The 13984-nt window shown below is 36.5% G+C and overlaps 1 protein-coding gene across 3 annotated transcripts in view; it reads right to left on the reverse strand.

Annotated features, from left to right (window-relative positions):
• The window catches only part of rassf7a (Ras association domain family member 7a), a 48022-nt gene that overhangs the window by 17407 nt on the left and 16631 nt on the right, over window positions 1-13984 (reverse strand). Inside the window, exon 1 of one of the 3 annotated variants that reach the window (XM_079859702.1) lies at window positions 10845-11022. The exons of the other annotated variants lie outside the window; for them this stretch is intronic. The gene's annotated coding sequence lies outside the window, so the exon portion shown is untranslated. Of the gene's footprint in view, window positions 1-10844; window positions 11023-13984 lie in introns of those variants that run through there. 3 annotated transcript variants of the gene reach the window in all.

The raw sequence follows: 13984 nt of genomic DNA on the forward strand, positions 1-13984 counted from the left end.
ATAACTAAGTAATAGCTATTAGAAAGACACAGCTATTAAATAATTTGATTGTGGCATTGTTTCAAAAGCTTCAAGTGAAATGTACTTTAGTACGTTGCAGCAGTTGTTAATAACCATAGGCCAACGCATTTGGCTATAATATTATAGTCTATCTACTTATATCAAGACAGATAACAGATTGGACCAGGGCAAACAAAGCGCTAAGTAGCTAAACCAGGAAGTGAGATTACGCGGATGGCGCCACCCAGTGCTACTTCCGGAATAAGGTGAATAGGAAATATGTCAACAGTGGAAGGAAAATTGCGACAGCCCCAGCTTGTGGACAAACTAATTAGCACAAAAAATTCATGGCTGGCTGCATAATTCTGTAACAACCGTACTGTCCCATCCATTCATGGAAATCCCACTCACACTTCTGCATCAAAATAACCATCAAACAACTCCAGGCAAGTTCTGAACATGCCCCCCGCCAACAACATTACAGATGAGTCAGTTGGTGGTTAACATTTTTGTCCTCATTTCCTCTTTGAATAACTGATTAGTCTTCTTTGAACAAACATGCACCTATAATATGCTTTCACACATGAGTTACAGCCGGATCAGCGTGCATTGAGAGTCTCCATCCATAACCTGAACAGACATTCTTTCATAATTGCCTTGTTGCCAGCACAAACGCAATCAGAAACTGAACGTAGTCCATAACTCTGCAATTTGTCTAATTTCCTGATCCAGACAGATATGTTTAAAGGGAACATGAAGTAAAAATGTTACTTTTTATTTATTTACTGGTCTTATAGTTAACAATTCATTGGTAAATGTTCTTCCAAAAACAGTTTGTTTTCATAAATTCAACCATAGATTTGCTCATATTTTACCCTGACATTTAAGACATGTAAGACTGGTTCCTGTATGCCTCGCTGCTGAGTGGTTTGTGTTTGTAGCTCTGTATAGCTTTCTTTTGAATCTCTATCATCCCTTGTTGTTTATATTGCTAAATATAACTTACTCATCACCATATATCTGATATTGTCTAAAATTGCCTATCACATTAATCTGACATCGCTAGCTATTAATCTAAATCGGTATCGCTAGCACAACACGTTAGCATTTCACTAGCCTGTTAACTTGTCATCTGTGTTTACCGTCTTTTTTTTCTTCTCTCACACTCATTTTTATGAGTTAAAACAACTTTGGTAAGTCGAAATCAGTCAACAAACATGGTGAGTCATGTCATCTCCTGTTATTGTCCCTTCCACTGCCAACAGCGATGAGGGTTTCACACGTGCTTAATTCTGAGATCTTCTCTGTCAGCCTGAATATTTCTCTGCATTTGAGACACGCATCCAAACTTAGCCTAGCGAGCCGCATTCATTGTTCGGTTCCGGTTGCAGAGCCCCACAGTAGGGCAACTGGCTGACTGAGACGGCATAGTCACAGGACAAAACACCACTATTCAGTTCCGTTGCTGAATTATACATTTGACAGTACATTACTTTGGCAGATATGTTTTTGAGACAAATTCCAAACACATTTTCCAACAGTACAAACCATAAAGGACACAGCTAATGAGGACACACAAAGCTAACAAGAACAGCATCACAGACACAAAACAAGACTTTATTTTATAATATAATATCTACCACAGTCCTGTAGCCTACAGTTCTTGGACCATGTGTTGAGTAGCTTATATTAAAAGCAGCATTACAACAAATTGAACTGAAGTGCGTCATTTCTGCTCTACTAGTGGTACTAAACGGAATTGCAATCTGATTGAGTTTTACGTAATACTGTATTGTAACAAAAATGTGTCAAATGTTCTCCCTCACAAATGTAGATTCATTTAGCAAATAAGTTTAGAAAATTGCTAAATTTGCAGAATAGTCTCAAACTTTTTGACAAGTCCCTCCAAGTCCACAGCGATATAATAAGGGCTCATGATTTTTCCAGTCATTTATGATTTACTGTATAATAAATTAAGAATAAAGATTTCTAGATGTCTCCGACCGCATGAATGGTATGAGCGATTCTAGACAGAGGAATGTTGAGGGCACCAAAAGTGACCAGGCTTCACCTCTAACCTAAACAAAGGCAGCCTGGGAAAACAAACAAGGCTGTCTCTGCTCACTGCCCAGAAATCCCTATCTTGGCTTCAACAAGTGGGATGCACACACACACACACACACGCACACACACACACACACACACACACACAAAGAGAGAGAGACTGCAAGTGTGTGGGCGCGCATTTTTGTCAGGCCGTCAATGGGAAGTTGCATTTTGGTCTTTCGAATCAACTTCGCGAAAAGGTCGTAAATTAATGTCAATCTTGGGTTTGAAACCATCTGGAAAAATAATTCTGTGTGCGACCACAAGAAAAGAATCTGTTAGACATAAGTATAATGCATGGGTTGTAATTCAAGTCATAAAGACAGGTGGGTGGTTTTCACTTCTCATGAGAGGAACCAACCAGGTGTAAGCAGACCATAAGGGAATCTGCAGAGAAAATAGTACGAGCCTTGTACGACAAGCCCTATAAGAAACCAGCTTTGAAACATTATGTTCTCTTGTGTGCAGCTTTGCAGTTTGTCATATCCAATTAAATGTGTTTTTCCATTGAGGTAATGAAATCAGAAGAACTTGTTTACCGACATCACTAAACAGCCGTTCCAATTTAAGCCAGTGTATGTGTCCACTTTACCATCTCTATTCCTGAAATTTACTTGTGTACAGCGTGAGACTTCTGGTTCATAAGTTATTTAATACTCTTATACATGCCTGCTGCGCTAAATTATTCAAAACGGAGTTCCACACTTTATATAAACTTGGTTTCCATTCCAGATTTATCTAAATGATGAACATCAAAGCCTGAGGTGTAAAAGACAGACCGCCAACAAAAGGAAGTCCTGAGGCATTGGCCTATTTTCAATGCAAGACAGAACAGGTGCACCTGCCGTGAGAGGCTATATTAAGGAGTGAGGTTGATTATAGTGAGGTTGATAGGGAAGATTATCTAATTTTTAAATTTAGATCGGCAATTTCAATATTTTGCAATACTTAGTTTTACATATATACAGTATTTCATCCTTAACCGTTTTAAAACAAACTTTTGTATTACTGTATATACTTGATTCCTCAAAAAGCTTACAGATCCAGTTATTAAACAACCAAACATTTGAAGTGTCCATGGGGATTTGAATGCTGACCATGGTTTATTTAAAAACCATGTTAAATTCAACTCCTACCCAAGATAGTGCATAAGCATTCATCACCTTTCCACATTCCTTCTTTGCTCAAGGTCAAGGGTCTGTATTTGGACCTTTCAAGTTTCAGGGAATGTTTGCAAAAGGTCTGGAATGTGCAGTTTTAGGTGACACATCCAGTCCCTGTGGCGGGAAACCTCACAGTTGATTCACTGACAAAACCGTAAGAGGAATGCGTGTGTTGCGAAACAACACATTCCTGGTGTGGGAGCATTGCGAAGTGCATGCATTCTTGACATCTCCCTGCCAGCTTTATTCCAATCAAGCTGAAAAAAACATGATAAAGAGTTACCTCCCACCAAGAGCGTGGATGAGGTGTCATCAATTCCAGCACCCAAAAGAACACAACAGTCAGGATCCGGAAGTTAAAATCTCATTCATGTTTGCCATCAAAGAATTTTAGCATAAAACTTTCAGTACACATATTCCTTGACAGATCGACCAGGTTGCTCTTTTGGCGTATTTGGTAACACATTAAACTGCCAATCAACGTTTTGTCCTGTTACTTCTGCAGTCAAGCAGTGGCACATTTGGGAACTTTGGGGTATCGGCACTAAGCAACAGTGGCCAACAGCTTGTGGTTTCCAAGGGAGGATATTTATATGGGTGAATCCCGCCGAAGCATAGCGTACTCACTCTCTCATTATGTGAGCTTTGCGAAATAATTACCTAAACAGCCTTGGGACATGAAAAACATCAACATTCGGATTGTTCACATGGTTCCAAGTCTCCAAAATGCATCAGGCAGAAAGACAATGTCTGTGCCAGTGTCCTGGGCCAGACAAGCTTTTCAATTAGTATGCGTGTGAATCCAAGTACCATAGGAGATTGATTTTTCAGTCAAGACATGGGAACCAAGGATGAAACAAAGTTACAACTCAGAGGATTGGGATCTAAGCTCTTTCAGATTATCAAAGATTATCAAACAACTGAGCTTTGTGAGAAAAGCTGTAAAGGGTGTCAGGATGAGACATGAGAAAATGAGAGACAGACTAACCCTTTTCCTGAACTGTGATTTTGTAGAATAAAAATAACAGCAGCTGCTAAGGCGAGGAACAAAATAGAAGCATCACCTGCCTTCAAAAAAGTTAAGGCATCTTAAAAATAACTTAATTTGTCTCACAAACTCACCACTTTGAGAGAAAATTCAACAACGTTTCAAAGACTCAAAAAAGTTTCAAATTGTAGAGAAGATCCAGTCAACCAAATCTGAGAATATCTAATATTCAACATTTGCAAAAACAGTGTCCAAGATGAATAAAATTATTTAAAAAATCTAGTTTAAAATAGCCTAAATGTGCCAAGTTTGAATCTTTGTGTTCTATATTGACTTTCATTTAGTTTTGAAGTTTAAATTTATTTAGTCTAAATATGTAATGTGGTGCAACCCATAAGCAAAACGTAAGAACATATTCTCTGTTCACCTTAAATACACAATGTGACTGTACACATTAATCATGATTAAAAACAAACATTTAAATATATTTTAAAAGATAAAAATTTATTCTTACAAATGTTGTGAATTATAAAATTAATTTTATAATTAATTCAAAACTTTTTTTTGTACAACATGACATTTTCCAAATTAAAATGATCAGATATTTTAAGAGATTTACTGATATGATTCCCTTTTTTCCCTTCACGTTTCTATATGCTGGTTGCACCACATGACTTTGATTTGGCAGACAAATGTTTTTTGTCAAAAGTTTTTACAATATTTTTAACAAAACACTTCAATGCCCCCCACCCCCTCCCAAAAGGGGCTTTTTTTTCTTAATTATGATATCAGAACAGTTGTACCACCCTGACATTTTTTTATGGAACGCCCAAAAGTATCACAATACATTTTCCTTCAGAAATTTCATGAAAAAACGTATTCATCATAGAAGATGTGTATTCAAAGCAGTGTATGTTGTTTATATTAAGAAATATATTCATATAACCATACAGAAAATGTGCGCCATGTCTTTGACTTTGAATTTAACTTAAATGACAAAAATGTGTGAGTCCTTGCAGATTTTCAGATGATAGTAATATGCTTTGAGTATGTTGTTAGTTGTCCTTGTGTGTTGAGTAAGCAAGCACTCAGTGTTTGTGGTTGCTTTGCTTTTCCATCTTGCTTGCATCAGACAGGAGCTGCCATATGAGTAAATGCCAAACCCAAACACCTTTCACTTTCTCCACCGAGTAAAGCGGTCCACTCTCAGAGGTGGAGCATTCAAGCATTTAAATGTTTATGTTTATGATGATTATGATTGTGTCATTTTAATTCTTTCTAGGAATGCTCATACCACAATGTGAAGGGAAGGTCAACATCTACAGTCTCTTCCATAAATTGTTTGCATTGGAGTTGCATTTGGTTCATCTTTCTTTCATATTGTTCAATAACCACAAGAAAAGCAGAATAACTGCACCTGCTCTTGTAGGTGAGGATATATTCAACAACACACATTTGGAATATTATAAAGCATTGTAGCTAGAATGCTTAAAATGTTAATACAATTAAGGTGTTAAAACATTTTCTGGAATGTTATGTCAAACTATAACAAAGTTTGCCAGTGGAAACGTACAGTACTACAAAATTTTACTAGAAAATTATTTACTTGACTAGATTAGAAAGTTCCCACAATAATGGTTCCCAACATTCAAATAATGTGAATGACAGCCTAGATGAAGTATTTTATACATATTCAGAATATTTTTGGAGCATTAAAAATAAACACTCCAAGAATGTTAACTCAATCGAGGTTGATTGAAAGGATTTTAGAAACATTACACCAACCTAAGTACGTAAACCACACACACACACACACACAAAAACACCCACTAATAATCATACAATAATTGTCTCTAATGTTTAAATAATAAGAATACAACCTAGATGATTAGTATTTCATAGATTGCACTTATGGAACGCTACAACAAATGGTGTTAAGTAATCATTTCAGAAACAACAACCTAAATATGATAAATATCATTCCTTTTTACCAAGTCTTGTTTTTGGTCTCCTAGAATAAGTTTCAAAGGGGTCCTATTAAGCGCTTTTAGGAAGTCTTGATTTTGTTTTTGAGGTGTAGTAGAAAATTCTTTCATTCTTGATTGTTAAAAAAACTTGTGTTTTACATGTATTTTTCACATATTTTACATTATTACAGTCCCAAACGTGTCTTTTAGTTCCGGTTTCGATGAAGCCCCTCCTTCCAAAATACGAAATGTGCTGTCATTGGTTAGCTGGCCCAGTGTGTTGTGATTGGCAGTGCTTAGCGTGTGTTTGGGAAATGCTGTTAGCTGTTATAAATTCACTGTAAACCACGGTTTCTTGGGGCTTATTGCTTAATTTTACCCATTCTAAGTTCGTCAGCCTTAGGAAGGTCAAACAAATGAGTTGAGGCATTATTTAAATGAGGAACATTATGACTTCATAAAGCCTGGAAATATCGTGTTGGAGTCCAAGTGAGCTGTTCGTTGTAGTTCTTAGAAAGTGGATTCTGTTCAATAAAACATCTGCCTTTGGAGTGGACTTTGATCTTTTTTATGCTCAAACAGAAAAATTACACACTAACTAAAGTTGAAAAAGTGAAAAAGCACAATAGGACCCCTGTAATGCTTGAATGTTCAAAAAATACATGAATTTTCACATATTTGACATTGTTACAGTTCCTCTCTTCCCAGTCTGTCAGTAATGCTCTGTTCAGTTCCTGTCTCTATGAAGCTCCTCCTTCTGAAAAGCACAATGTGCTCTGATTGGTCGACTGGACCAGTGTGTTGTGATTGGTCAGGAGCTTTGCACATGTTATGTAAATGACCCGCTTCTACAACACTCTACTAACTCGACTCAACCAGGCCAGGCCCCTTTTTTTGCGTATGCCTTGGGCGGGAATTATTTAAATGAGTAATACTGTGACGTGTTCATTGCCGGAAGAAAGACTACAAAGTGTTTCAGAGAGTTCAGAAACAGTGCCGGACTGATAGAGAATAACTCTTTGGAGTGACTTTGTGCTTTGTAAACCTATTTCATGCTGAAACAACAGAAAATTGTTGCTAGTTTCCGCTTCCCAAAATAACTGTGGATGGTATTGCCTAGACAAAGCATTATTTTGTACATATTCAGCAACACAATTCACCATTGAACATTGCATTTTAATGTAAATGTTAAACACTAAAATGCTAATTGAAATGGAGAATCTCTTTATAAATGTTATTGCCAATGCTCTACTTGCATTAAGAAAACTGTCCGTTTTAAAGTTTCTGATACCATTTCTAAACTGGAATATTGGGAAAATGTTTCTATAACATTTATCATCTGGGTCTTTACACAGTACATTTAAGTGCATGGGTTTCATTTGGCTAGAAGCTAACCTGACCTTGAGAGCGATCAACGGCTTTTTATTGGGTTATCTGGGAATCTTCACACTTTTGAACATATTTTTACACCTTTCTGAGATTGTCAATGGAGTGTGAAAGACAAAAGCTTACAGGTCATGAAAGAGTAAGTTGCAGAGAACTAGAAAGATCCAGATAACGATAGAGAGAAACAAGGAGAAGGTTTTCACTGAATACTTACAAAGCAAGTGAATGATTTGCATGTAAGGTGAAACTGTCCATCTTAAAATACAAAAGCTTTCACAAACCCTAATGAAAGCTCACATGTGTTAGTCAACATTGATCTAGAGAAAGCCAATGATGCTTAGTGGTCACCACAGGGGTCAATGAAACTCAAACTGTTCATCACTTTCCAGTAAAAGACCATGATGTGTTTCCTACTACCATGGGGATATGAGTGAAAAACTAAAAAAAGAGCTTGCCCTGGTCACATTTTACCTGAAAAAAAAAAAAAAAAGTGGCATGATACAGAAAATGAAACCTATTTAAGATCAAGATAAGCACATTTTCCCCAAATTCTCATTAAGCACTATATATATATATATATATATATATATATATATATATATATATACATATATAAATTATCGTATAAGCCTTTAATTACTTTATTTTTATTCCAGATTTACAAATGAGGATGTCCCTAAAGGGAGATTTTGTCAGGTTTTGGTCACTTCTGGGTACAAATATGTCCCCAAAATATAGTTAAAGGTATAGCGGAGGATTTTCCCGAATTTTAGAAAAGAACCGCCCTCTCCACTTTTTGAAAAAATGCACATGCGCAACACTCTACCTGCTCCCGAGAGGGAACGCCTATTAAACGTGTGCACGAGAGAGCATGCACGAGCTAATCATAGCTTACATTAACTTTTACTAGCAGTGATTTTAAATGGATTTCTCCAAATAGCATGCCAAACTTTACCTGTCAAGAAACTTCACGACTGAGGCATCAGTGGGAAGCCCAACCTGTGTTTTGAGCGCACGCCATCGTGTGAATCGTGTGCACGAGCACGTACGACGGCCTTACGTAAACATATCACTAGAATGATTGACACTTAGGAGGACCAATAGTCTTGATGATCCACCCGGAAAAAGAAAATCCTCCGCTATACCTTTAAGTAAGTACACAAAGACTTGACCTTTTAAATACAAATATTGAACACTTTTGAACTTTCTGACACTTTTTTTTCTTCTCAAACCTCAACACTTTTTTCTTTAGATTTAGATTTTAATAAGCTTCAACCACCAATTAGCCTACCACTTAATTAACTACAACTACACTTAAAATTCAACAATATTACTGATTTGACTGCACTGACACTACCGGATGAGAACTGAGCTGGACTCTCATGTTTTCTCCAGAAATGCTTTATAGCTAAACTGAAATGATTCAATTATTGATGATCTTTACAGTTATTGAACAGAACTGAATCAACTCTGAACTGACCTCAGCTGAATAATGACATTTTACAATGGTCTTTTTCAAGCTGTTTACAGCAGAATTGAATTCTGTTTGCTTCACCGATCATTCTGTTTATTACTGTAAAGCCGCTTTGAAACAATAGTATAAAGCACTATGTAAATAAAGGTGCCTCGACTTACAACCATTACTGAAACTCACTCTCCTGTACAACGCTTCCCATGTCCCATCTCACTCTCGATCAATGGCCACACATCTCTAATGTCCAGCTGTGCACTCGGACCTGCTGTTCCTCATCAGTAACACGAGGTGGTCTAAACGGATCACATCAGCATCACCTAAACAGCTTAACACGAACAAGTGCTGAACTGACACTTTAACAAAGAGCTGAGCTGGGCATTTCAAAACATGACCTGCTGCTTTCGACTCTACGTCACAAGATTTAAGTTGATTAGTCATGAAATGTTTCACGTGAACACATATACCACAGGTGCAGCATCTGCAATATCTGACTGGATGCGTTGCTATGCAGTTGCTAGGGTGTTCTGAGTGGCCAAGTCATGCATACATCGAAAAATGATTGAGAAGGTTTTGTTGAGTGAATAGGATAATGATATTACACGACTCCTAATGATATACTAACCAGATTTTGTGTCTGTGCTGGACTTTAAAGCATGCAGTCTGGTCATTAGCAGAGCGAATGCGGTTAAACACAGATTGACAGGGGAATCCGGTTAGATTAAAAGCAAACAGCAAGTTCATAAAGGACTTGGTGAGAAGCGCCTTGTTAAAGAAGCATGATTAATGTAGCTCTGAACACTCGGGAACATAATTAAATACAGGCTCCACGCTATATCATCAGTTATTCATCATGTTAGGGTTCATGTCTCATTTTTCAATGAGAGGAAAAAGATAGTAAACATATTTAAAAGGTCTCCCATCTTGAGTTTCAGAAGAGATCTCAAACTGTGCTCAGATTTTCCAAGATAGCAAAGTTTGCAATTTAACATCAAACATCTCATTATAAACATCTCATCTGATCCTTCTCAAATCTAATTTTCTGTTATCCACGCATTTGCTTAAATGAACTGCTCATATTTTTCTTCAGAGAAAGACTCCAATAGTCTCACTTGTGTCTCTGCAGTTTCAGAAGAGATCTCAACAGTCTCAAAGACTTTCTAAAATACCAAAGTTTGCTATTAAACGTTAAGAATTGGATTATAAACTCAAAGATCTTGTTCTATGTTTTCCATATTCCTTTTATAGTTAGTTCCTTTATACACTCAAATGTAGTCTAATTTTTTATTTCTCCAAAATATGTTTAAAAAAACACTAAGGATATATTTTTTAACAACCCAACTCTATGAAATGAGAATAAAGAAATACGATTAAAATGGAGAACAATGTGCGACTTTTGCTCAGATTTTTCTTCAAAGAAAGACTCCAATAATCTCAGATGTGTCTCCAATAGGGTTTCAATCAGAATAGATCTCAACAATGTCTCAAACAGTGCTCAGATTTGCCACGATTCATCTAAAACCAAATGAAATGAGCTAGGCTACATCCACATTCATTTTATAGTTCTCATTTGTGTATATTTTAGGAAAAACATCTGAAAAAGAGTTGATGCCTCCTGAGCTATTAAAGAGCAAGTTTCCCTCTGAACAAGGCTTGATGTAAAATAATCCTCGAGCCGGAGATCTCACAGACGTCACAGCAGCGGCTCAGGAACAACAGGTTGATTTACAACTGCAAACACAAGCGGAGGACAGTTTTCTTACCTCATAAATACAGAATTCCTCCTGGCTTTGCCGGCTACTTCCACATGTAAGTAGAAATGTCCTCCTTTGAGAGAGACGTGCAGGTGGTGTGTGTGTGTGTGTGTGTGTTCGGGTCTTTAACACTCCTCAAGAGTCTGACAGCACTTCCCACTCACATCTGCAGCTCTCTCTCTCTCTCTCTCTCTCTCTCTCTCTCTCTCTCAACTCCGCCCCCGTCTCCAGGTAGGAGGAGTGTCTTGTCTTGAGTTTCTGTCCCCTGATGTCTTTCACACCCACGCCCATCCATTTAGTTCACTTAATGAGGACATACTTGACTTAGACCTCAGTTAGTTTTCTAGAGCTAATAATAATTGCTAACTTTGCTAACACAAACATAACCCAAACAGGAAAAAAAAAAACATTATTCATTATTAACAATACACTATTTGTATGAAATGTTGGTAATACTTTACAATAAGGTTTAATTAGGTTTTAATTTTAACATTAAGTATTGCATTAAATCACATGAACTAACAACGTGCAATGAGCATATGTGCAAAACTTACACGAGTGAGCATTTGGAGGTGTTTTTTCACACAGCTTCTATCTGTGTGTGAGTGTAACCAGATGCTTGCGACGGAAGTCACATGGTTCAGCTTATTCAAACAGATTTCTGTCACTTTTGGTACCCAGAGGAAAGCTGTATTGCTCACAGTTCAGAAGACTTCATGGAGGTCTCTGTTTTTATTTCTAAAATACCTAAAAAAAGGTATTCTTCTAAAAAAAGACTGCATTTAATCTCACTGCTGTCTGGAGAATCAATGGAGACGGGAGATCTCATCTGTGATGTTTCTTTTCAATAGATAATGATACGCACTGTTAAGAGAGCTTAAACACATACATACGATACACTGAAACCGGACCATCAGCTTCCGACTGAAACCATACAACAAAAACTCAAGTGGACAAACAGCTCAATCACAAATCATTACGGTTATGTGGGTGAATCTATTGAAAAGATGTCTGTGTGATATTACAACCCAAAAACAAATAAATGAAATAAATTGTTTTGCATAAATAAATTAAGCCATTTTATAAGACCATTAAGACGTTTGTGAAAATTCAACTCATTTTCTTGATAATTTTACATTACTGTAGTAATGTGTCCAAATGTTTTACTTTCGAGTTTATGATTTTCATTATCTTGATGATCTTGTTAGTTTCTCATTATTATAATACAGTAATGAAAATCATCCTAGCCACAATTGGATTTTTTTCTATCTTTAAATAAAATAAATGGATAAATAAATAAATAAAAATGATAAAAGGTATTAATTAATACATTTATAAATGAATAAAAATAAAGAAAATAAGGGCTAAAATGTGTGAACAATAAATTTTTTTTTATTTATGCATTATATATTTTTTAAGAGACATTTATTTATTTAATATTTTGTTATCCATCAAATTTAAGGCAGTACAAGTACTAGCATGATGAATAAAAGCTTCCACATAATATACAATATTTATGTGTTGTGGTAATGAGAATTTGGCCAATGTGATTTACTGTCAGAAAAATTATGTCAAAATGTGAAACAATATGGCTATACATGCAGTGGTTCCTTGTTGCCACTGTCGCCTTTTTTGTCTTTGGCATATATATATATATATATATATATATATATATGCCAATTTATTTATTTTTTTTACAACAAAAATGAACCATCACTGAACTTACTTAAGGTGGACGATGACGCTATTTTCTTCTAGAAACAAACTTTGTTGCATCATTTTCCTGTTATCTCTGTAAAGCGGCTTTGAAACAATCTGTATTGTAAAAAGCGCTAGGCTATATAAATAAAAGTGCCTTGACTTGACTAAATCAGTTTAATTTTATTCAGGCAAAACAGTATAATTGTATTTCTTCTGAAGTTGAGGAACGTGACCTGCACGAAATTCCACAGATACATCGAGCAGTTAAATACTGTAGATGTAAACATCTGGTATCTATAGCCCTATACAGCAATTTCACAATGACTGTAATGAGTGCCAACTGAGCCTTTGGCCTTATTTGTCCACACAACGACACACAACAAAACCAGCAGTCAATTATTAATGCATCCTCTCACTTTGTACACCATCAAGAGCAATACAATTACCTTCTACACTGTGATAAAAATAACAATCATACAATGCTTTATCACATAACAGCCGTCTATACTCAACAGGTGGAGTTCATTGGCCTCTAAAACCTCTTCTAATTTAGTAAAGTGTGAACGAGGCAGGTTTAGTGGTCAACATTAAGGGATTAAGGGTGATTATAACTCTTGGTTTTATCTGTTTTACGTTCCACTGACACTTTTCAAGCATTCCTGAGGGCAACTTCTCAAACCTGTAATCTCGGCCCATCCCCCCCGCGGCGTCTCAGACCCCCCACGCTTTCTGGAGCCGTCCTGTCAGGGTTACTTAACATTCCCTCAGTTTCAGGTTACAACCCCATTTCAAAATGTGTGAATTAAATGTGCACCAAATTACTTTTTAAATATTTTGCTGTCTTGGACTCTCCATTGCCACCTATTGGTGTGGATGTAGAGTCACTTTGAATATCATTGCCAATGCAACAGCACTATTCAAAGGTATGTTTTTTCTTCCCAAGATTAAATAATTTGGCAAACATAAAGGTCCAATAACGAGAATGTTATAGAGATACAGCAAGCAGTATTTGTCTGGTCATGTGTTCACAAAATGCCAGACTCTATGAGGGAGTCCAACTGTACAATAAAACTGGTATTTAATGTGAGTTCATCATTTTAAACCGATTTCTCAAGAGTACAATTTGTTTGTTTATCATTTGATATTATGGACATCAGAAAGCATGCCTGAGATAACCACATGACCTACTTTATGAGGAAACACAAGGATTGGCCTGAATAGGAACGCGACTACTTCCTTGCCTAATCCATCTTGTCATTGCATTTCCATTCGCAAACAAAGCCGTTTGTTGCATTGTAAAAGAATAAATATTCCATCATAAAGAAAAGCGCACTCAGCGGTTAAGCTTGTTTCAACATAAAACGTGAACAGATGTGACCCAGTAGTTTCCCTCAAACAGATTTCATCATTCGTCCAGGAGATGTTTTCAAAGCACAGGTGCACTTTGA

This window comes from Squalius cephalus, assembly GCF_949319135.1.
Source record: "Squalius cephalus genome assembly, chromosome: 23".
Classification (NCBI taxonomy): Eukaryota; Metazoa; Chordata; class Actinopteri; order Cypriniformes; family Leuciscidae; genus Squalius; species Squalius cephalus.